The sequence below is a fragment of the Oncorhynchus clarkii genome, chromosome 4, assembly GCF_045791955.1.
Source record: "Oncorhynchus clarkii lewisi isolate Uvic-CL-2024 chromosome 4, UVic_Ocla_1.0, whole genome shotgun sequence".
Classification (NCBI taxonomy): Eukaryota; Metazoa; Chordata; class Actinopteri; order Salmoniformes; family Salmonidae; genus Oncorhynchus; species Oncorhynchus clarkii.
This window is the reverse complement of record NC_092150.1, coordinates 87,735,766-87,759,960: the sequence shown is the minus strand read 5'-3', so window position 1 is coordinate 87,759,960 and position 24,195 is coordinate 87,735,766. Positions and strand designations below refer to the sequence as shown.

The 24,195-nt window shown below is 46.2% G+C and overlaps 1 pseudogene; it reads left to right on the top strand.

The window, feature by feature from the left end:
* LOC139408073 (E3 ubiquitin-protein ligase TRIM39-like) overlaps window positions 1-23,934 on the top strand; it is a 66,506-nt pseudogene extending 42,572 nt beyond the window's left edge.
* Window positions 23,935-24,195: the final 261 nt, after the last annotated feature.

Here is a 24,195-nt window from a genome sequence, read left to right as displayed (position 1 = left end):
CTGTAGAGAGAGGGGGGTAAATCTCTGTAAAGGGAGGGATGTATCTGTAGAGAGAGGGGGGTATATCTCTGTAGAGAGAGGGAGGTGAATCTCTGTAGAGAGAGGGGGGTAAATCTCTGTAAAGGGAGGGAGGTATCTGTAGAGAGAGGGGGGTAAATCTCTGTAGAGAGAGGGAGTTAAATCTCTGTAGAGAGAGGGAGGTAAATCTCTGTAGAGAGAGGGGGGTATCTGTAGAGAGAGGGAGGTAAATCTCTGTAAAGGGAGGGAGGTATCTGTAGAGAGAGGGGGGTAAATCTCTAGAGAGAGGGAGGTGAATCTCTGTAGAGAGAGGGGGTAAATCTCTGTAAAGGGAGGGAGGTATCTGTAGAGAGAGGGGGGTAAATCTCTGTAGAGAGAGGGAGGTACATCTCTGTAGAGAGAGGGAGGTAAATCTCTGTAGAGAGAGGGAGGTACATCTCTGTAGAGAGAGGGAGGTAAATCTCTGTAGAGAGAGGGAGGTGAATATCTGTAGAGAGAGGGGGGTACATCTCTGTAGAGAGAGGGAGGTGAATATCTGTAGAGAGAGGGAGGTAAATCTCTGTAAAGGGAGGGAGGTATCTGTAGAGAATTGGAGGTAAATCTCTGTAGAGAGAGGGAGGTAAATCTCTGTAGAGAGAGGGAGGTAAATCTCTGTAGAGAGAGGGAGGTAAATCTCTGTAGAGAGAGGGAGGTAAATCTCTGTAGAGAGAGGGAGGTAAATCTCTGTAGAGAGAGGGAGGTAAATCTCTGTAAAGGGAGGGAGGTATCTGTAGAGAGAGGGGGGTAAATCTCTGTAGAGAGAGGGAGGTAAATCTCTGTAGAGAGATGGAGGTGAATCTCTGTAGAGAGAGGGGGGTAAATCTCTGTAGAGAGAGGGAGGTGAATATCTGTAGAGAGAGGGGGGTAAATCTCTGTAGAGAGAGGGAGGTGAATATCTGTAGAGAGAGGGAGGTAAATCTCTGTAAAGGGAGGGAGGTATCTGTAGAGAATTGGAGGTAAATCTCTGTAGAGAGAGGGAGGTAAATCTCTGTAGAGAGAGGGAGGTACATCTCTGTAGAGAGAGGGAGGTAAATCTCTGTAGAGAGAGGGAGGTACATCTCTGTAGAGAGAGGGAGGTAAATCTCTGTAGAGAGAGGGAGGTGAATATCTGTAGAGAGAGGGGGGTACATCTCTGTAGAGAGAGGGAGGTGAATATCTGTAGAGAGAGGGAGGTAAATCTCTGTAAAGGGAGGGAGGTATCTGTAGAGAATTGGAGGTAAATCTCTGTAGAGAGAGGGAGGTAAATCTCTGTAGAGAGAGGGAGGTAAATCTCTGTAGAGAGAGGGAGGTAAATCTCTGTAGAGAGAGGGAGGTAAATCTCTGTAGAGAGAGGGGGGTATCTGTAGAGAGAGGGAGGTAAATCTCTGTAGAGAGAGGGAGGTAAATCTCTGTAGAGAGAGGGAGGTAAATCTCTGTAGAGAGAGGGAGGTAAAGCTCTGAAGAGAGAGGGGGGTAAATCTCTGAAGAGAGAGGGGGGTAAAGCTCTGAAGAGAGAGGGGGGTAAATCTCTGAAGAGAGAGGGAGGTAAACCTCTGTAGAGAGAGGGAGGTAAACCTCTGTAGAGAGAGGGAGGTAAATCTCTGTAGAGAGAGGGAGGTAAATCTCTGTAGAGAGAGGGAGGTGAATCTCTGTAGAGAGAGGGAGGTGAATCTCTGTAGAGAGAGGGGGGTAAATCTCTGTAGAGAGAGGGAGGTGAATATCTGTAGAGAGAGGGGGGTAAATCTCTGTAAAGGGAGGGAGGTATCTGTAGAGAGAGGGGGGTAAATCTCTGTAGAGAGAGGGAGGTGAATCTCTGTAGAGAGAGGGGGGTAAATCTCTGTAGAGAGAGGGAGGTGAATATCTGTAGAGAGAGGGGGGTAAATCTCTGTAAAGGGAGGGAGGTATCTGTAGAGAGAGGGGGGTAAATCTCTGTAGAGAGAGGGAGGTGAATCTCTGTAGAGAGAGGGGGGTAAATCTCTGTAAAGGGAGGGATGTATCTGTAGAGAGAGGGGGGTATATCTCTGTAGAGAGAGGGAGGTGAATCTCTGTAGAGAGAGGGGGGTAAATCTCTGTAAAGGGAGGGAGGTATCTGTAGAGAGAGGGGGGTAAATCTCTGTAGAGAGAGGGAGTTAAATCTCTGTAGAGAGAGGGAGGTAAATCTCTGTAGAGAGAGGGGGGTATCTGTAGAGAGAGGGAGGTAAATCTCTGTAAAGGGAGGGAGGTATCTGTAGAGAGAGGGGGGTAAATCTCTAGAGAGAGGGGGGTGAATCTCTGTAGAGAGAGGGGGGTAAATCTCTGTAAAGGGAGGGAGGTATCTGTAGAGAGAGGGGGGTAAATCTCTGTAGAGAGAGGGAGGTACATCTCTGTAGAGAGAGGGAGGTAAATCTCTGTAGAGAGAGGGAGGTACATCTCTGTAGAGAGAGGGAGGTAAATCTCTGTAGAGAGAGGGAGGTGAATATCTGTAGAGAGAGGGGGGTACATCTCTGTAGAGAGAGGGAGGTGAATATCTGTAGAGAGAGGGAGGTAAATCTCTGTAAAGGGAGGGAGGTATCTGTAGAGAATTGGAGGTAAATCTCTGTAGAGAGAGGGAGGTAAATCTCTGTAGAGAGAGGGAGGTAAATCTCTGTAGAGAGAGGGAGGTAAATCTCTGTAGAGAGAGGGAGGTAAATCTCTGTAGAGAGAGGGGGGTATCTGTAGAGAGAGGGAGGTAAATCTCTGTAGAGAGAGGGAGGTAAATCTCTGTAGAGAGAGGGAGGTAAATCTCTGTAGAGAGAGGGAGGTAAAGCTCTGAAGAGAGAGGGGGGTAAATCTCTGAAGAGAGAGGGGGGTAAAGCTCTGAAGAGAGAGGGGGGTAAATCTCTGAAGAGAGAGGGAGGTGAATCTCTGTAGAGAGAGGGGGGTAAATCTCTGTAGAGAGAGGGAGGTGAATATCTGTAGAGAGAGGGGGGTAAATCTCTGTAAAGGGAGGGAGGTATCTGTAGAGAGAGGGGGGTAAATCTCTGTAGAGAGAGGGAGGTGAATCTCTGTAGAGAGAGGGGGGTAAATCTCTGTAAAGGGAGGGACGTATCTGTAGAGAGAGGGGGGTAAATCTCTGTAGAGAGAGGGAGGTAAATCTCTGTAGAGAGATGGAGGTGAATCTCTGTAGAGAGAGGGGGGTAAATCTCTGTAGAGAGAGGGAGGTGAATATCTGTAGAGAGAGGGGGGTAAATCTCTGTAAAGGGAGGGAGGTATCTGTAGAGAGAGGGGGGTAAATCTCTGTAGAGAGAGGGAGGTGAATCTCTGTAGAGAGAGGGGGGTAAATCTCTGTAAAGGGAGGGATGTATCTGTAGAGAGAGGGGGGTATATCTCTGTAGAGAGAGGGAGGTGAATCTCTGTAGAGAGAGGGGGGTAAATCTCTGTAAAGGGAGGGAGGTATCTGTAGAGAGAGGGGGGTAAATCTCTGTAGAGAGAGGGAGTTAAATCTCTGTAGAGAGAGGGAGGTAAATCTCTGTAGAGAGAGGGGGGTATCTGTAGAGAGAGGGAGGTAAATCTCTGTAAAGGGAGGGAGGTATCTGTAGAGAGAGGGGGGTAAATCTCTAGAGAGAGGGAGGTGAATCTCTGTAGAGAGAGGGGGTAAATCTCTGTAAAGGGAGGGAGGTATCTGTAGAGAGAGGGGGGTAAATCTCTGTAGAGAGAGGGAGGTACATCTCTGTAGAGAGAGGGAGGTAAATCTCTGTAGAGAGAGGGAGGTACATCTCTGTAGAGAGAGGGAGGTAAATCTCTGTAGAGAGAGGGAGGTGAATATCTGTAGAGAGAGGGGGGTACATCTCTGTAGAGAGAGGGAGGTGAATATCTGTAGAGAGAGGGAGGTAAATCTCTGTAAAGGGAGGGAGGTATCTGTAGAGAATTGGAGGTAAATCTCTGTAGAGAGAGGGAGGTAAATCTCTGTAGAGAGAGGGAGGTAAATCTCTGTAGAGAGAGGGAGGTAAATCTCTGTAGAGAGAGGGAGGTAAATCTCTGTAGAGAGAGGGGGGTATCTGTAGAGAGAGGGAGGTAAATCTCTGTAGAGAGAGGGAGGTAAATCTCTGTAGAGAGAGGGAGGTAAATCTCTGTAGAGAGAGGGAGGTAAAGCTCTGAAGAGAGAGGGGGGTAAATCTCTGAAGAGAGAGGGGGGTAAAGCTCTGAAGAGAGAGGGGGGTAAATCTCTGAAGAGAGAGGGAGGTAAACCTCTGTAGAGAGAGGGAGGTAAACCTCTGTAGAGAGAGGGAGGTAAATCTCTGTAGAGAGAGGGAGGTAAATCTCTGTAGAGAGAGGGAGGTGAATCTCTGTAGAGAGAGGGAGGTGAATCTCTGTAGAGAGAGGGGGGTAAATCTCTGTAGAGAGAGGGAGGTGAATATCTGTAGAGAGAGGGGGGTAAATCTCTGTAAAGGGAGGGAGGTATCTGTAGAGAGAGGGGGGTAAATCTCTGTAGAGAGAGGGAGGTAAATCTCTGTAGAGAGATGGAGGTGAATCTCTGTAGAGAGAGGGGGGTAAATCACTGTAGAGAGAGGGAGGTGAATATCTGTAGAGAGAGGGGGGTAAATCTCTGTAGAGAGAGGGAGGTGAATATCTGTAGAGAGAGGGAGGTAAATCTCTGTAAAGGGAGGGAGGTATCTGTAGAGAATTGGAGGTAAATCTCTGTAGAGAGAGGGAGGTAAATCTCTGTAGAGAGAGGGAGGTACATCTCTGTAGAGAGAGGGAGGTAAATCTCTGTAGAGAGAGGGAGGTACATCTCTGTAGAGAGAGGGAGGTAAATCTCTGTAGAGAGAGGGAGGTGAATATCTGTAGAGAGAGGGGGGTACATCTCTGTAGAGAGAGGGAGGTGAATATCTGTAGAGAGAGGGAGGTAAATCTCTGTAAAGGGAGGGAGGTATCTGTAGAGAATTGGAGGTAAATCTCTGTAGAGAGAGGGAGGTAAATCTCTGTAGAGAGAGGGAGGTAAATCTCTGTAGAGAGAGGGAGGTAAATCTCTGTAGAGAGAGGGAGGTAAATCTCTGTAGAGAGAGGGGGGTATCTGTAGAGAGAGGGAGGTAAATCTCTGTAGAGAGAGGGAGGTAAATCTCTGTAGAGAGAGGGAGGTAAATCTCTGTAGAGAGAGGGTGGTAAAGCTCTGAAGAGAGAGGGGGGTAAATCTCTGAAGAGAGAGGGGGGTAAAGCTCTGAAGAGAGAGGGGGGTAAATCTCTGAAGAGAGAGGGAGGTAAACCTCTGTAGAGAGAGGGAGGTAAACCTCTGTAGAGAGAGGGAGGTAAATCTCTGTAGAGAGAGGGAGGTAAATCTCTGTAGAGAGAGGGAGGTGAATCTCTGTAGAGAGAGGGAGGTGAATCTCTGTAGAGAGAGGGGGGTAAATCTCTGTAGAGAGAGGGAGGTGAATATCTGTAGAGAGAGGGGGGTAAATCTCTGTAAAGGGAGGGAGGTATCTGTAGAGAGAGGGGGGTAAATCTCTGTAGAGAGAGGGAGGTGAATCTCTGTAGAGAGAGGGGGGTAAATCTCTGTAGAGAGAGGGAGGTGAATATCTGTAGAGAGAGGGGGGTAAATCTCTGTAAAGGGAGGGAGGTATCTGTAGAGAGAGGGGGGTAAATCTCTGTAGAGAGAGGGAGGTGAATCTCTGTAGAGAGAGGGGGGTAAATCTCTGTAAAGGGAGGGATGTATCTGTAGAGAGAGGGGGGTATATCTCTGTAGAGAGAGGGAGGTGAATCTCTGTAGAGAGAGGGGGGTAAATCTCTGTAAAGGGAGGGAGGTATCTGTAGAGAGAGGGGGGTAAATCTCTGTAGAGAGAGGGAGTTAAATCTCTGTAGAGAGAGGGAGGTAAATCTCTGTAGAGAGAGGGGGGTATCTGTAGAGAGAGGGAGGTAAATCTCTGTAAAGGGAGGGAGGTATCTGTAGAGAGAGGGGGGTAAATCTCTAGAGAGAGGGGGGTGAATCTCTGTAGAGAGAGGGGGGTAAATCTCTGTAAAGGGAGGGAGGTATCTGTAGAGAGAGGGGGGTAAATCTCTGTAGAGAGAGGGAGGTACATCTCTGTAGAGAGAGGGAGGTAAATCTCTGTAGAGAGAGGGAGGTACATATCTGTAGAGAGAGGGAGGTAAATCTCTGTAGAGGGAGGGAGGTGAATATCTGTAGAGAGAGGGGGGTACATCTCTGTAGAGAGAGGGAGGTGAATATCTGTAGAGAGAGGGAGGTAAATCTCTGTAAAGGGAGGGAGGTATCTGTAGAGAATTGGAGGTAAATCTCTGTAGAGAGAGGGAGGTAAATCTCTGTAGAGAGAGGGAGGTAAATCTCTGTAGAGAGAGGGAGGTAAATCTCTGTAGAGAGAGGGAGGTAAATCTCTGTAGAGAGAGGGGGGTATCTGTAGAGAGAGGGAGGTAAATCTCTGTAGAGAGAGGGAGGTAAATCTCTGTAGAGAGAGGGAGGTAAATCTCTGTAGAGAGAGGGAGGTAAAGCTCTGAAGAGAGAGGGGGGTAAATCTCTGAAGAGAGAGGGGGGTAAATCTCTGAAGAGAGAGGGGGGTAAAGCTCTGAAGAGAGAGGGGGGTAAACCTCTGTAGAGAGAGGGAGGTAAACCTCTGTAGAGAGAGGGAGGTAAATCTCTGTAGAGAGAGGGAGGTAAATCTCTGTAGAGAGAGGGAAGTGAATCTCTGTAGAGAGAGGGAGGTGAATCTCTGTAGAGAGAGGGGGGTAAATCTCTGTAGAGAGAGGGAGGTGAATATCTGTAGAGAGAGGGAGGTAAATCTCTGTAAAGGGAGGGAGGTATCTGTAGAGAGAGGGGGGTAAATCTCTGTAGAGAGAGGGGGGTAAATCTCTGTAGAGAGAGGGAGGTAAAGCTCTGTAGAGAGAGGGAGGTAAAGCTCTGAAGAGCGAGGGGGGTAAAGCTCTGTAGAGAGAGGGAGGTAAAGCTCTGAAGAGAGAGGGGGGTAAATCTCTGTAGAGAGAGGGAGGTAAACCTCTGTAGAGAGAGGGAGGTAAATCTCTGTAGAGAGAGGGAGGTGAATCTCTGTAGAGAGATGGGGGTAAATATCTGTAGAGAGAGGGGGGTAAATCTCTATAGAGAGAGGGGGGTAAATCTCTGTAGAGAGAAGGGGGTAAATCTCTGTAGAGAGAGGGAGGTAAATCTCTGTAGAGAGAGGGAGGTGAATCTCTGTAGAGAGAGGGGGGTAAATCTCTGTAGAGAGAGGGAGGTGAATATCTGTAGAGAGAGGGGGGTAAATCTCTGTAAAGGGAGGGAGGTATCTGTAGAGAGAGGGGGGTAAATCTCTGTAGAGAGAGGGAGGTGAATCTCTGTAGAGAGAGGGGGGTAAATCTCTGTCAAGGGAGGGATGTATCTGTAGAGAGAGGGGGGTATATCTCTGTAGAGAGAGGGAGGTGAATCTCTGTAGAGAGAGGGGGGTAAATCTCTGTAAAGGGAGGGAGGTATCTGTAGAGAGAGGGGGGTAAATCTCTGTAGAGAGAGGGAGGTAAATCTCTGTAGAGAGAGGGGGGTAAATCTCTGTAGAGAGAGGGAGGTGAATATCTGTAGAGAGAGGGGGGTAAATCTCTGTAAAGGGAGGGAGGTATCTGTAGAGAGAGGGGGGTAAATCTCTGTAGAGAGAGGGAGGTGAATCTCTGTAGAGAGAGGGGGGTAAATCTCTGTAAAGGGAGGGATGTATCTGTAGAGAGAGGGGGGTATATCTCTGTAGAGAGAGGGAGGTGAATCTCTGTAGAGAGAGGGGGGTAAATCTCTGTAAAGGGAGGGAGGTATCTGTAGAGAGAGGGGGGTAAATCTCTGTAGAGAGAGGGAGTTAAATCTCTGTAGAGAGAGGGAGGTAAATCTCTGTAGAGAGAGGGGGGTATCTGTAGAGAGAGGGAGGTAAATCTCTGTAAAGGGAGGGAGGTATCTGTAGAGAGAGGGGGGTAAATCTCTAGAGAGAGGGGGGTGAATCTCTGTAGAGAGAGGGGGGTAAATCTCTGTAAAGGGAGGGAGGTATCTGTAGAGAGAGGGGGGTAAATCTCTGTAGAGAGAGGGAGGTACATCTCTGTAGAGAGAGGGAGGTAAATCTCTGTAGAGAGAGGGAGGTACATCTCTGTAGAGAGAGGGAGGTAAATCTCTGTAGAGGGAGGGAGGTGAATATCTGTAGAGAGAGGGGGGTACATCTCTGTAGAGAGAGGGAGGTGAATATCTGTAGAGAGAGGGAGGTAAATCTCTGTAAAGGGAGGGAGGTATCTGTAGAGAATTGGAGGTAAATCTCTGTAGAGAGAGGGAGGTAAATCTCTGTAGAGAGAGGGAGGTAAATCTCTGTAGAGAGAGGGAGGTAAATCTCTGTAGAGAGAGGGAGGTAAATCTCTGTAGAGAGAGGGGGGTATCTGTAGAGAGAGGGAGGTAAATCTCTGTAGAGAGAGGGAGGTAAATCTCTGTAGAGAGAGGGAGGTAAATCTCTGTAGAGAGAGGGAGGTAAAGCTCTGAAGAGAGAGGGGGGTAAATCTCTGAAGAGAGAGGGGGGTAAAGCTCTGAAGAGAGAGGGGGGTAAATCTCTGAAGAGAGAGGGAGGTAAACCTCTGTAGAGAGAGGGAGGTAAACCTCTGTAGAGAGAGGGAGGTAAATCTCTGTAGAGAGAGGGAGGTAAATCTCTGTAGAGAGAGGGAAGTGAATCTCTGTAGAGAGAGGGAGGTGAATCTCTGTAGAGAGAGGGGGGTAAATCTCTGTAGAGAGAGGGAGGTGAATATCTGTAGAGAGAGGGAGGTAAATCTCTGTACAGGGAGGGAGGTACCTGCAGAGAGAGGGGGGTAAATCTCTGTAGAGAGAGGGGGGTAAATCTCTGTAGAGAGAGGGAGGTAAAGCTCTGTAGAGAGAGCGAGGTAAAGCTCTGAAGAGCGAGGGGGGTAAAGCTCTGTAGAGAGAGGGAGGTAAAGCTCTGAAGAGAGAGGGGGGTAAATCTCTGAAGAGAGAGGGAGGTAAACCTCTGTAGAGAGAGGGAGGTAAATCTCTGTAGAGAGAGGGAGGTGAATCTCTGTAGAGAGATGGGGGTAAATATCTGTAGAGAGAGGGGGGTAAATCTCTATAGAGAGAGGGGGGTAAATCTCTGTAGAGAGAAGGGGGTAAATCTCTGTAGAGAGAGGGAGGTAAATCTCTGTAGAGAGAGGGAGGTAAATCTCTGTAGAGAGAGGGGGGTAAATCTCTGTAGAGAGAGGGAGGTGAATATCTGTAGAGAGAGGGGGGTAAATCTCTGTAAAGGGAGGGAGGTATCTGTAGAGAGAGGGGGGTAAATCTCTGTAGAGAGAGGGAGGTGAATCTCTGTAGAGAGAGGGGGGTAAATCTCTGTAAAGGGAGGGATGTATCTGTAGAGAGAGGGGGGTATATCTCTGTAGAGAGAGGGAGGTGAATCTCTGTAGAGAGAGGGGGGTAAATCTCTGTAAAGGGAGGGAGGTATCTGTAGAGAGAGGGGGGTAAATCTCTGTAGAGAGAGGGAGGTAAATCTCTGTAGAGAGAGGGAGGTAAATCTCTGTAGAGAGAGGGAGGTAAATCTCTGTAGAGAGAGGGAGGTAAATCTCTGTAGAGAGAGGGAGGTGAATCTCTGTAGAGAGAGGGAGGTGAATATCTGTAGAGAGAGGGAGGTAAATCTCTGTAAAGGGAGGGAGGTATCTGTAGAGAGAGGGAGGTAAATCTCTGTAGAGAGAGGGAGGTAAATCTCTGTAGAGAGAGGGAGGTAAATCTCTGTAGAGAGACGGAGGTAAATCTCTGTAGAGAGAGGGAGGTAAATCTCTGTAGAGAGAGGGAGGTAAATCTCTGTAGAGAGAGGGAGGTAAATCTCTGTAGAGAGAGGGGGGTATCTGTAGAGAGAGGGAGGTAAATCTCTGTAGAGAGAGGGAGGTAAATCTCTGTAGAGAGAGGGAGGTAAATCTCTGTAGAGAGAGGGGGGTAAATCTCTGAAGAGAGAGGGGGGTAAATCTCTGTAGAGAGAGGGGGGTAAATCTCTGTAGAGAGAGGGAGGTAAAGCTCTGTAGAGAGAGGGAGGTAAAGCTCTGAAGAGAGAGGGGGGTAAAGCTCTGAAGAGAGAGGGAGGTAAAGCTCTGTAGAGAGAGGGAGGTAAATCTCTGTAGAGAGAGGGAGGTAAATCTCTGTAGAGAGAGGGAGGTGAATCTCTGTAGAGAGAGGGAGGTGAATCTCTGTAGAGAGAGGGAGGTGAATATCTGTAGAGAGAGGGGGGTAAATCTCTGAGAGAGAGGGAGGTGAATATCTGTAGAGAGAGGGAGGTAAATCTCTGTAAAGGGAGGGAGGTAAATCTCTGTAGAGAGAGGGAGGTAAATCTCTGTAGAGAGAGGGAGGTAAATCTCTGTAGAGAGAGGGGGGTAAATCTCTGAAGAGAGAGGGGGGTAAATCTCTGTAGAGAGAGGGGGGTAAGTCTCTGTAGAGAGAGGGAGGTAAAGCTCTGTAGAGAGAGGGAGGTAAAGCTCTGTAGAGAGAGGGAGGTAAAGCTCTGTAGAGAGAGGGGGGTAAAGCTCTGTAGAGAGAGGGAGGTAAATCTCTGAAGAGAGAGGGAGGTAAACCTTTGTAGAGAGAGGGGGGTAAATCTCTGAAGAGAGAGGGAGGTAAACCTCTGTAGAGAGAGGGGGGTAAAGCTTGTCTGCAGGAATTCTGGAAAGAGAAGCCATCCAGTTTTTTAAATATTTATTTACCTTTATTTAACAAGGCATGTCAGTTAAGAACAAATTCTTATTTTCAATGAGAGCCTTAACTGCCTGTTCAGGGGCAGAACGACAGATTTGTACCTTGTCAGCTCGGGGGTTTGAACTTGCAACCTTTCGGTTACTAGTCCAACGCTCTAACCACTAGGCTACCCTGAAGGAGAAGATCCTCAAGGTCTGAGCCAACCTAATAACCTGGTTCTCAACCTTGTGAGGCCTTCTTACAGGAGAGGAGTCAGAGAGCTTTATCAGGGTCTGAGGTGCTCTGCAGTCAGCATGAACAGAAACTCAAGCTCTTCTGTGTGGAGGAAAAACAGCCTATCTGTGTTGTGTGTCAAGATTCAAGGAAACATGAGTGGATCCCTATAGATTATGCTGAACAGGAACATAAGGTACAGTAAACAATTGTATTGTTAATAGTCAGTGCAGAATGCAGAATTCTTTTCAAATTACCATTTGTTTTTCACCTTGAGAATGATAATCGATGGTGGCAAGACACTAATGTAAGTATATGCTGGATATTACAACTGGCATCAATGTGGTACTTACTGTACAGCATGTTTAATTCCAGGAGAGACTCAAGCCTACGTTGAAGTCCTTACGGACGAAACCGGAAGTCTTTAAAACAGTCAGAATCACCTGTGATGAAACAGCACAGCATATCAAAGTACGATGCTGAGAGACGTAACAGAACTGTACAGATGCGGAGAGACGTAACAGAACTGTACAGATGCTGAGAGACGTAACAGAACTGTACAGATGCTGAGAGACGTAACAGAACTGTACAGATGCTGAGAGACGTAACAGAACTGTACAGATGCTGAGAGACGTAACAGAACTGTACAGATGCTGAGAGACGTAACAGAACTGTACAGATGCTGAGAGACGTAACAGAACTGTACAGATGCTGAGAGACGTAACAGAGCTGTACAGATGCTGAGAGACGTAACAGAACTGTACAGATGCTGAGAGGCGTAACAGAACTGTACAGATGCTGAGAGACGTAACAGAACTGTACAGATGCTGAGAGACGTAACAGAACTGTACAGATGCTGAGAGACGTAACAGAACTGTACAGATGCTGAGAGACGTAACAGAACTGTACAGATGCTGAGAGGCGTAACAGAACTGTACAGATGCTGAGAGACGTAACGGAACTATACAGATGCTGAGAGACGTAACGGAACTGTACAGATGCTGAGAGACGTAACGGAACTGTACAGATGCTGAGCGACGTAACGGAACTGTACAGATGCTGAGAGACGTAACGGAACTGTACAGATGCTGAGAGACGTAACGGAACTGTACAGATGCGGAGAGACGTAACAGAACTGTACAGATGCTGAGAGACGTAACAGAACTGTACAGATGCTGAGAGACGTAACAGAACTGTACAGATGCTGAGAGACGTAACAGAACTGTACAGATGCTGAGAGACGTAACAGAACTGTACAGATGCTGAGAGACGTAACAGAACTGTACAGATGCTGAGAGACGTAACAGAACTGTACAGATGCTGAGAGACGTAACAGAGCTGTACAGATGCTGAGAGACGTAACAGAACTGTACAGATGCTGAGAGGCGTAACAGAACTGTACAGATGCTGAGAGACGTAACAGAACTGTACAGATGCTGAGAGACGTAACAGAACTGTACAGATGCTGAGAGACGTAACAGAACTGTACAGATGCTGAGAGACGTAACAGAACTGTACAGATGCTGAGAGGCGTAACAGAACTGTACAGATGCTGAGAGACGTAACGGAACTATACAGATGCTGAGAGACGTAACGGAACTGTAAAGATGCTGAGAGACGTAACGGAACTGTACAGATGCTGAGCGACGTAACGGAACTGTACAGATGCTGAGAGACGTAACGGAACTGTACAGATGCTGAGAGACGTAACGGAACTGTACAGATGCTGAGAGACGTAACGGAACTGTACAGATGCTGAGAGACGTAACGGAACTGTACAGATGCTGAGAGACGTAACGGAACTGTACAGATGCTGAGAGACGTAACAGAACTGTACAGATGCTGAGAGACGTAACAGAACTGTACAGATGCTGAGAGACGTAACAGAACTGTACAGATGCTGAGAGACGTAACAGAACTGTACAGATGCTGAGAGACGTAACAGAACTGTACAGATGCTGAGAGACGTAACAGAACTGTACAGATGCTGAGAGACGTAACAGAACTGTACAGATGCTGAGAGACGTAACAGAACTGTACAGATGCTGAGAGACGTAACAGAACTGTACAGATGCTGAGAGACGTAACGGAACTGTACAGATGCTGAGAGACGTAACGGAACTGTACAGATGCTGAGCGACGTAACGGAACTGTACAGATGCTGAGAGACGTAACGGAACTGTACAGATGCTGAGAGACGTAACGGAACTGTACAGATGCTGAGAGACGTAACGGAACTGTACAGATGCTGAGAGACGTAACGGAACTGTACAGATGCTGAGAGACGTAACGGAACTGTACAGATGCTGAGAGACGTAACAGAACTGTACAGATGCTGAGAGACGTAACAGAACTGTACAGATGCTGAGAGACGTAACAGAACTGTACAGATGCTGAGAGACGTAACAGAACTGTACAGATGCTGAGAGACGTAACAGAACTGTACAGATGCTGAGAGACGTAACAGAACTGTACAGATGCTGAGAGACGTAACAGAACTGTACAGATGCTGAGAGACGTAACAGAACTGTACAGATGCTGAGAGACGTAACAGAACTGTACAGATGCTGAGAGACGTAACAGAACTGTACAGATGCTGAGAGACGTAACAGAACTGTACAGATGCTGAGAGACGTAACAGAACTGTACAGATGCTGAGAGACGTAACAGAACTGTACAGATGCTGAGAGACGTAACAGAACTGTACAGATGCTGAGAGACGTAACGGAACTGTACAGATGCTGAGAGACGTAACAGAACTGTACAGATTCTGAGAGACGAAACAGAACTGTACGGATGCTGAGAGACGTAACAGAACTGTACAGATGCTGAGAGACGTAACAGAACTGTACAGATGCTGAGAGACGTAACAGAACTGTACAGATGCTGAGAGACGTAACAGAACTGTACAGATGCTGAGAGACGTAACAGAGCTGTACAGATGCTGAGAGACGTAACAGAACTGTACAGATGCTGAGAGGCGTAACAGAACTGTACAGATGCTGAGAGACGTAACAGAACTGTACAGATGCTGAGAGACGTAACAGAACTGTACAGATGCTGAGAGACGTAACAGAACTGTACAGATGCTGAGAGACGTAACAGAACTGTACAGATGCTGAGAGGCGTAACAGAACTGTACAGATGCTGAGAGACGTAACAGAACTGTACAGATGCTGAGAGACGTAACAGAACTGTACAGATGCTGAGAGACGTAACAGAACTGTACAGATGCTGAGAGACGTAACAGAACTGTACAGATGCTGAGAGGCGTAACAGAACTGTACAGATGCTGAGAGACGTAACAGAACTATACAGATGCTGAGAGACGTAACGGAACTGTACAGATGCTGAGAGACGTAACGGAACTGTACAGATGCTGAGAGACGTAACGGAACTGTACAGATGCTGAGCGACGTAACGGAACTGTACAGATGCTGAGAGACATAACGGAACTGTACAGATGCTGAGAGACGTAACGGAACTGTACAGATGCTGAGAGACGTAACGGAACTGTACAGATGCTGAGAGACGTAACGGAACTGTACAGATGCTGAGAGACGTAACGGAACTGTACAGATGCTGAGAGACGTAACGGAACTGTACAGATGCTGAGAGACGTAACGGAACTGTACAGATGCTGAGAGACGTAACGGAACTGTACAGATGCTGAGAGACGTAACGGAACTGTACAGATGCTGAGAGACGTAACGGAACTGTACAGATTCTGAGAGACGTAACAGAACTGTACAGATGCTGAGAGACGTAACAGAACTGTACAGATGCTGAGAGACGTAACAGAACTGTACAGATGCTGAGAGACGTAACAGAACTGTACAGATGCTGAGAGACGTAACAGAACTGTACAGATGCTAAGAGACGTAACAGAACTGTACAGATGCTGAGAGACGTAACAGAACTGTACAGATGCTGAGAGGCGTAACAGAACTGTACGGATGCTGAGAGACGTAACAGAACTGTACGGATGCTGAGAGACGTAACAGAACTGTACAGATGCTGAGAGGCGTAACGGAACTATACAGATGCTGAGAGACGTAACGGAACTGTACAGATGCTGAGAGACGTAACGGAACTGTACAGATGCTGAGCGACGTAACGGAACTGTACAGATGCTGAGAGACGTAACGGAACTGTACAGATGCTGAGAGACGTAACGGAACTGTACAGATGCGGAGAGACGTAACAGAACTGTACAGATGCTGAGAGACGTAACAGAACTGTACAGATGCTGAGAGACGTAACAGAACTGTACAGATGCTGAGAGACGTAACAGAACTGTACAGATGCTGAGAGACGTAACAGAACTGTACAGATGCTGAGAGACGTAACAGAACTGTACAGATGCTGAGAGACGTAACAGAACTGTACAGATGCTGAGAGACGTAACAGAGCTGTACAGATGCTGAGAGACGTAACAGAACTGTACAGATGCTGAGAGGCGTAACAGAACTGTACAGATGCTGAGAGACGTAACAGAACTGTACAGATGCTGAGAGACGTAACAGAACTGTACAGATGCTGAGAGACGTAACAGAACTGTACAGATGCTGAGAGACGTAACAGAACTGTACAGATGCTGAGAGGCGTAACAGAACTGTACAGATGCTGAGAGACGTAACGGAACTATACAGATGCTGAGAGACGTAACGGAACTGTACAGATGCTGAGAGACGTAACGGAACTGTACAGATGCTGAGCGACGTAACGGAACTGTACAGATGCTGAGAGACGTAACGGAACTGTACAGATGCTGAGAGACGTAACGGAACTGTACAGATGCTGAGAGACGTAACGGAACTGTACAGATGCTGAGAGACGTAACGGAACTGTACAGATGCTGAGAGACGTAACGGAACTGTACAGATGCTGAGAGACGTAACAGAACTGTACAGATGCTGAGAGACGTAACAGAACTGTACAGATGCTGAGAGACGTAACAGAACTGTACAGATGCTGAGAGACGTAACAGAACTGTACAGATGCTGAGAGACGTAACAGAACTGTACAGATGCTGAGAGACGTAACAGAACTGTACAGATGCTGAGAGACGTAACAGAACTGTACAGATGCTGAGAGACGTAACAGAACTGTACAGATGCTGAGAGACGTAACAGAACTGTACAGATGCTGAGAGACGTAACGGAACTGTACAGATGCTGAGAGACGTAACGGAACTGTACAGATGCTGAGCGACGTAACGGAACTGTACAGATGCTGAGAGACGTAACGGAACTGTACAGATGCTGAGAGACGTAACGGAACTGTACAGATGCTGAGAGACGTAACGGAACTGTACAGATGCTGAGAGACGTAACGGAACTGTACAGATGCTGAGAGACGTAACGGAACTGTACAGATGCTGAGAGACGTAACAGAACTGTACAGATGCTGAGAGACGTAACAGAACTGTACAGATGCTGAGAGACGTAACAGAACTGTACAGATGCTGAGAGACGTAACAGAACTGTACAGATGCTGAGAGACGTAACAGAACTGTACAGATGCTGAGAGACGTAACAGAACTGTACAGATGCTGAGAGACGTAACAGAACTGTACAGATGCTGAGAGACGTAACAGAACTGTACAGATGCTGAGAGACGTAACAGAACTGTACAGATGCTGAGAGACGTAACAGAACTGTACAGATGCTGAGAGACGTAACAGAACTGTACAGATGCTGAGAGACGTAACAGAACTGTACAGATGCTGAGAGACGTAACAGAACTGTACAGATGCTGAGAGACGTAACAGAACTGTACAGATGCTGAGAGACGTAACGGAACTGTACAGATGCTGAGAGACGTAACAGAACTGTACAGATTCTGAGAGACGAAACAGAACTGTACGGATGCTGAGAGACGTAACAGAACTGTACAGATGCTGAGAGACGTAACAGAACTGTACAGATGCTGAGAGACGTAACAGAACTGTACAGATGCTGAGAGACGTAACAGAACTGTACAGATGCTGAGAGACGTAACAGAGCTGTACAGATGCTGAGAGACGTAACAGAACTGTACAGATGCTGAGAGGCGTAACAGAACTGTACAGATGCTGAGAGACGTAACAGAACTGTACAGATGCTGAGAGACGTAACAGAACTGTACAGATGCTGAGAGACGTAACAGAACTGTACAGATGCTGAGAGACGTAACAGAACTGTACAGATGCTGAGAGGCGTAACAGAACTGTACAGATGCTGAGAGACGTAACAGAACTATACAGATGCTGAGAGACGTAACGGAACTGTACAGATGCTGAGAGACGTAACGGAACTGTACAGATGCTGAGAGACGTAACGGAACTGTACAGATGCTGAGCGACGTAACGGAACTGTACAGATGCTGAGAGACATAACGGAACTGTACAGATGCTGAGAGACGTAACGGAACTGTACAGATGCTGAGAGACGTAACGGAACTGTACAGATGCTGAGAGACGTAACGGAACTGTACAGATGCTGAGAGACGTAACGGAACTGTACAGATGCTGAGAGACGTAACGGAACTGTACAGATGCTGAGAGACGTAACGGAACTGTACAGATGCTGAGAGACGTAACGGAACTGTACAGATGCTGAGAGACGTAACGGAACTGTACAGATGCTGAGAGACGTAACGGAACTGTACAGATTCTGAGAGACGTAACAGAACTGTACAGATGCTGAGAGACGTAACAGAACTGTACAGATGCTGAGAGACGTAACAGAACTGTACAGATGCTGAGAGACGTAACAGAACTGTACAGATGCTGAGAGACGTAACAGAACTGTACAGATGCTAAGAGACGTAACAGAACTGTACAGATGCTGAGAGACGTAACAGAACTGTACAGATGCTGAGAGGCGTAACAGAACTGTACGGATGCTGAGAGACGTAACAGAACTGTACGGATGCTGAGAGACGTAACAGAACTGTACAGATGCTGAGAGGCGTAACAGAACTGTACAGATGCTGAGAGACGTAACAGAACTGTACAGATGCTAAGAGACGTAACAGAACTGTACAGATGCTGAGAGACGTAACAGAACTGTACAGATGCTGAGAGACGTAACAGAACTGTACAGATGCTGAGAGACGTAACAGAACTGTACAGATGCTGAGAGACGTAACAGAACTGTACAGATGCTGAGAGACGTAACAGAACTGTACAGATGCTGAGAGACGTAACAGAACTGTACAGATGCTGAGAGACGTAACAGAACTGTACAGATGCTGAGAGACGTAACAGAACTGTACAGATGCTGAGAGACGTAACAGAACTGTACAGATGCTGAGAGACGTAACAGAACTGTACAGATGCTGAGAGACGTAACAGAACTGTACAGATGTTGAGAGGCGTAACAGAACTGTACGGATGCTGAGAGACGTAACAGAACTGTACAGATGCTGAGAGACGTAACAGAACTGTACAGATGCTGAGAGACGTAACAGAACTGTACAGATGCTGAGAGACGTAACAGAACTGTACAGATGCTGAGAGACGTAACAGAACTGTACAGATGCTGAGAGACGTAACAGAACTGTACAGATGCTGAGAGACGTAACAGAACTGTACAGATGCTGAGAGACGTAACAGAACTGTACAGATGCTGAGAGACGTAACAGAACTGTACAGATGCTGAGAGACGTAACAGAACTGTACAGATGCTGAGAGACGTAACAGAACTGTACAGATGCTGAGAGACGTAACAGAACTGTACAGATGCTGAGAGACGTAACAGAACTGTACAGATGCTGAGAGACGTAACAGAACTGTACAGATGCTGAGAGACGTAACTGAACTGTACAGATGCTGAGAGACGTAACAGAACTGTACAGATGCTGAGAGACGTAACAGAACTGTACAGATGCTGAGAGACGTAACGGAACTGTACAGATGCTGAGAGACGTAACGGAACTGTACAGATGCTGAGAGACGTAACAGAACTGTACAGATTCTGAGAGACGAAACAGAACTGTACGGATGCTGAGAGACGTAACAGAACTGTACGGATGCTGAGAGACGTAACAGAACTGTACAGATTCTGAGAGACGAAACAGAACTGTACGGATGCTGAGAGACGAAACAGAACTGTACGGATGCTGAGAGACGAAACAGAACTGTACGGATGCTGAGAGACGTAACAGAACTGTACGGATGCTGAGAGACGTAACAGAACTGTACGGATGCTGAGAGACGTAACAGAACTGTACAGATGCTGAGAGACGTAACGGAACTGTACAGATGCTGAGAGACGTAACGGAACTGTACAGATGCTAAGAGACGTAACAGAACTGTACAGATGCTGAGAGACGTAACAGAACTGTACAGATGCTGAGAGACGTAACAGAACTGTACAGATGCTAAGAGACGTAACAGAACTGTACAGATGTTGAGAGGCGTAACAGAACTGTACAGATGCTGAGAGACGTAACAGAACTGTACGGATGCTGAGAGACGTAACAGAACTGTACAGATGTTGAGAGGCGTAACAGAACTGTACAGATTGTATACGTCTGATTTTATTATTTGTAGCTCCATTTACATTTCCAGAGATATGTTTATTTTGTTTCTCCAGAGGGAAGCCCAGCACACATAGAAGCAAATTAAGGTGGAGTTTGAAAAGCTTCACCTGTTCCTAAGTGATGAAGAAAGGGCCAGGCGAGCTGCACTGAAGGAGGAAGAAGAACAGAAGAGTAAATGATAACGATGAAGAAGAAGATTTAGGAGATGAGCAGAGTGACGTCATCTCTTTCAGACACAATCAGAGCCATAGAGGAAGAGCAGAGAGCTGAAGACATCTCTTTCTTACAGGTAAATATTTATTTTTATAGAATACACATAAAACATAACGTTACAGGTGAATTGCTAAATTAAATTACGTCATCTTTATATTAATTTAGTTTAAAAATATATACTTGTTTCATTCCTCTGAAGACCACGGTGAAAAGGTAAGTGATCTACGTCCTGTCTCTCCCTTCACTGCGGTTCTCAACCCAAAAGCCCACAGCAGCACTGACTTGACTCTGCGGTTCTCAACCCAAAAGCTCACAGCAGCATTGACTCCTGAATCATCTTCCAGAGTCCAGTACACACTGCCGGATCCACAGCTGGTCTCAGGAGCACTGGTAGACATACACCTGACCAAACACCTAGGCAACCTGAAGTTCCGAATCTGGGAGAAGATGCAGGACATCGTTCAATACAGTGAGATGTATACACTTATCATCGTCATAAAAAAAAAAGGAACATCTTCATGAAGTTACATGATTTAGATACATTCACACAGTGTAATAACTGAAACACTTACTGGACCCCAACACTGCCAGCATGTATGCTTCATGAATAACGACTCATGGTGTAATCATAACAACATACAGGAACTCAAGTCATTCTGCTCACCCGAACTAGAATTCCTCACAATCAAATGCCAGCCATATTACCTTCCAAGAGAATTCTCGTAAGTTATCGTCACAGCCATGTATATTCCCCCTCAAGCAGACACCAAGACGGCCCTCAAGGAACTTCACTGGACTCTATGTAAACTGGAAACCACATATCCTGAAGCTGCATTTATCGTAGCTGGGGATTTTAACAAAACAAATTTGAGAACAAGGATACCTAAATTATTTCAGCCTCGGCAAATCCGACCACGACGCCGTCTTTCTCCTACCTTCTTAAAGACAGAAACCCAAACAGGATGTACCAGTGACTGGAACCATTCAATGCTGTTCTGACCAATCGGAATCCACACTTCAAGATTGCTTTGATCACGCGGACTGGGACGTGTTCCGGTCAGCCTCAGAATAACATTGACCTATACCCTGATTCGGTGAGTGAATTTATAAGGAAGTGCATTGGAGATGCTGTACCCACTGTGACTATTAAAACCTACCCAATCCAGAAACCGTGGATGGATGGTGGCATTCGCGCCAAACTGAAAACACGAACCACCGCAATTAACCATGGAAAGAGGTCTGGGAATATGACTGAATATAAACACTGTAGTTATTCACTCCGCAAGGAAATCAAACAGGCAAAATGTCAGTATAGAGACAAAGTGGAGTCGCAATTCAACGGCTCAGACACAAGACATATGTTGCAGGGTCTACAGGAAATCACGGACTAGAAAAAGAAAACTGCCAAATCACGGCCACCGACGTTACGATTCCAGACAGACTAAACACCTTCTTTGCCCGCTTTGAGGATAATAAAGTGCCACCGATGCGGCCGCTAACAAGAACTGCGCCCCCCCCCCCCCCCCCCCTCCTTCTTCTCCGTGGCTGACGTGAGTAAAACTTTTAAACGTGTTAACCCTTGCAAGGCTACTGGCCCAGACGGCATCCCTAGCCACTTCCTCACACCAGCCAGTCCAGTACATATTCAATCGCTCCCTATCCCAGTATGTTGTCCCCACATGCTTCAACATGGCTACCATTGTTCCTGTACCCAAGAAGGCAAAGATAACTGAACTAAATGACTTCTGCCCCATAGCACTCACTTCTATCATCATGAAGTGTTTTGAGAGACAAGTCAATGATCATATCACCTCCACCTTAACTGACACCCTAGACCCACTTCAGTTTGCGTACCGCCATAACAAGTCCACAGACGATGCAACCGCCATCACACTGCACACTGCCCTATCCCATCTGGACAAGAGGAATATCTATGTAAGAATGCTGTTCATTGACTACAGCTCAGCCTTCAACACCATAGTACCCTCCAAAGTAATCTTTAAAATGGAGGTCCAGGGTCTCTACCCCACCCTGTGCAATTGAGTCCTGGAGTTTCTGACGGGCCACCCCCAGGTGGTGAAGGTATGAAACATGAACATCTCCACTTCGCTGACCCTCAACACTGGGGCCTCACAAGGTTGTGTGCTCAGCCCCCTCCTATACCCCCTGTTCACCCATGACTGCGTGGCCATGCACGCCTCCAACTCGAATATCAAGTTTGCAGACGATACAAGAGTAGTGAGCTTGATTACCAACAATGACGAGACAGCCTACAGGGAACTGAAATGGTCCACCTACACAGACAGTGTGGTGAAGAAGGCGCAATAGTGCCTCTTCACCTTGATTTGTGACACCTCTTTTGTGACGCCTGCTGGTTTGGAAAATGTTTTTAATGCTTTTGAATGCTGGGCACTGTCCTCAGATAATCGCATGGTATGCGTTCGCCGTAAAGCCTTTTTGAAATCTGACAAAGCGGCTGGATTAACTAATTAATTAAGTTACGCTTTTAAATGATGTATGACACTTGTATTTTCTTGAATGTTTAACCTTTCTAGCGCAGGGGTTCCGCTAGGGGAACCCCTCGACAACATTCCGCTGAAAAGGCGAAATGTAAAAATATTTTTTTGAAATATGGAACTTTCACACATTAACAAGTCCAATACAGCAAATGAAAGATAAACATCTTGTTAATCTACCCATCGTGTCCGATAAAAAAAAAATGATTTACAGCAAAAGCACAACATATGATTATGTTAGGTCAGCGCCTAGTCACAAAAACACACAGCCATTTTTCCAGCCAAAGATAGGAGTCACAAAAAGCAGAAATATAGATACAAATGAATCACTAACCTTCGATGATCTTCATCAGATGACACTCATAGGAAATCATATTACACAATACATGTATGTTTTGTTCGATAATGTGCATATTTATATCCAAAAATCTCAGTTTACATTGGCGCCTTACGTGCAGTAATGTTTTGATTCCTAAACATCCGGTGAATTTGCAGAAATACTCATAATAAACATTGATAAAAGATACAAGTGTTATGCACATTATGCACAGATTTTAAAAAAACTCTACGGAAAAAGCATAATCTGAGAACGGAGCTCAGAACCCAAAACAGCCAGAGGAATATCCGCCATTTTGGAATCAACAAAGTTAGAAACAACACCATAAATATTCACTTACCTTTGATCTTCATCAGAAGGCACTCCCAGGAAACCTCAGATGTCCCACTTCCTGGTTGGATTTTTCTCAGGTGTTCGCCTGTCATATGAGTTCTGTTATACTCACACACATATCATTCAAACAGTTTTAGAAATGTCAGATGGTTTTCTATCCAATACTAATAGTAATATGCATATATTAGCATCTGGGACAGAGTTGGAGGCAGTTCACTCTGGGCACGCTATTCATCCAAAAGTGAAAATGCTGCCCCCTATCCCAAAAAGGATATTTTTTACGATTTTTGAATTTTGAATCTCGCTATCTGCAATTTCACCGGATGTTAGCGCCCCACCATTCCTTAACATCTGCTAACCATGTATATGTGACCAATAAAATCTGGTCTAAAGTAGTGCACTACATAGGGAATAGGGCTCTGGTCTATAGTAGTGCACTACATAGGGAATAGGGAATCTGCTAACCATGTATATGTGACCAATAAAATTTGATTTGCTTTGATTTATCACAACTTCTTTATTGTGTGTCTCTTCTTTTTCTCTGTTCAGATCCTGTGATTCTGGACCCCAACACTGACAGCCTGGTCCTCATCCTGTCTGAGAACCTGAACGGTGGGATGATCAGCTGCTCACCAAAACAGTTAATTGTCATCCCAGAGGGCTTTGAAAGCAGGTTTATGCATGAATGGGTCCTAGGCTCTGAGGGCTTTAACTCAGGGAAACACAGCTGGGATGTCGAGTTTAAAGACAAATTGTCCTACTTTGTTGGTGTGGCCACTGAGTCTGTCTATAGGTCTAATCCTCGGGATGAAGTCTGGGCTTTTCAACACAATGATTATGTTTTAAATTTAGATGAATATGAAGTACTGTGCCCAAACAGTGAACCAATTGGTCTCATGTTGAGAGGGCGACTCTGTAGGATCAGAGTGCAGCTGGACTGGGACTGAGGAGAGCTGTCATTCTCTAACTTTATTTTAACACACATATACACACTAATTGCACATCATTTCACAGAGACAGTCTTTCCAATATTTTGTACATCTTTCGGCAAGCTAACTATTTTACCTCTTAGGGCCTCTGTAAGAGTGGAACAGCACAGTTAGATCTGATACCACCTCTGTCTGTAACAGGGGAACATATAGATCTGATACCACCTCTGTCTGTAACAGGGGAACAGGTAGATCTGATACCACCTCTGTCTGTAACAGTGATTACATGTGATATTCATCCAGTTGATTTAGATTTAGCCACAAGATAACCTGTCTCTAGAAAACATGTTATTTTATGGAGTCCAATAAAACCATTGATCTTCAAATGGTCTGTTTTTTACCATGTCTACAAATTGATTTCACACACACACACAC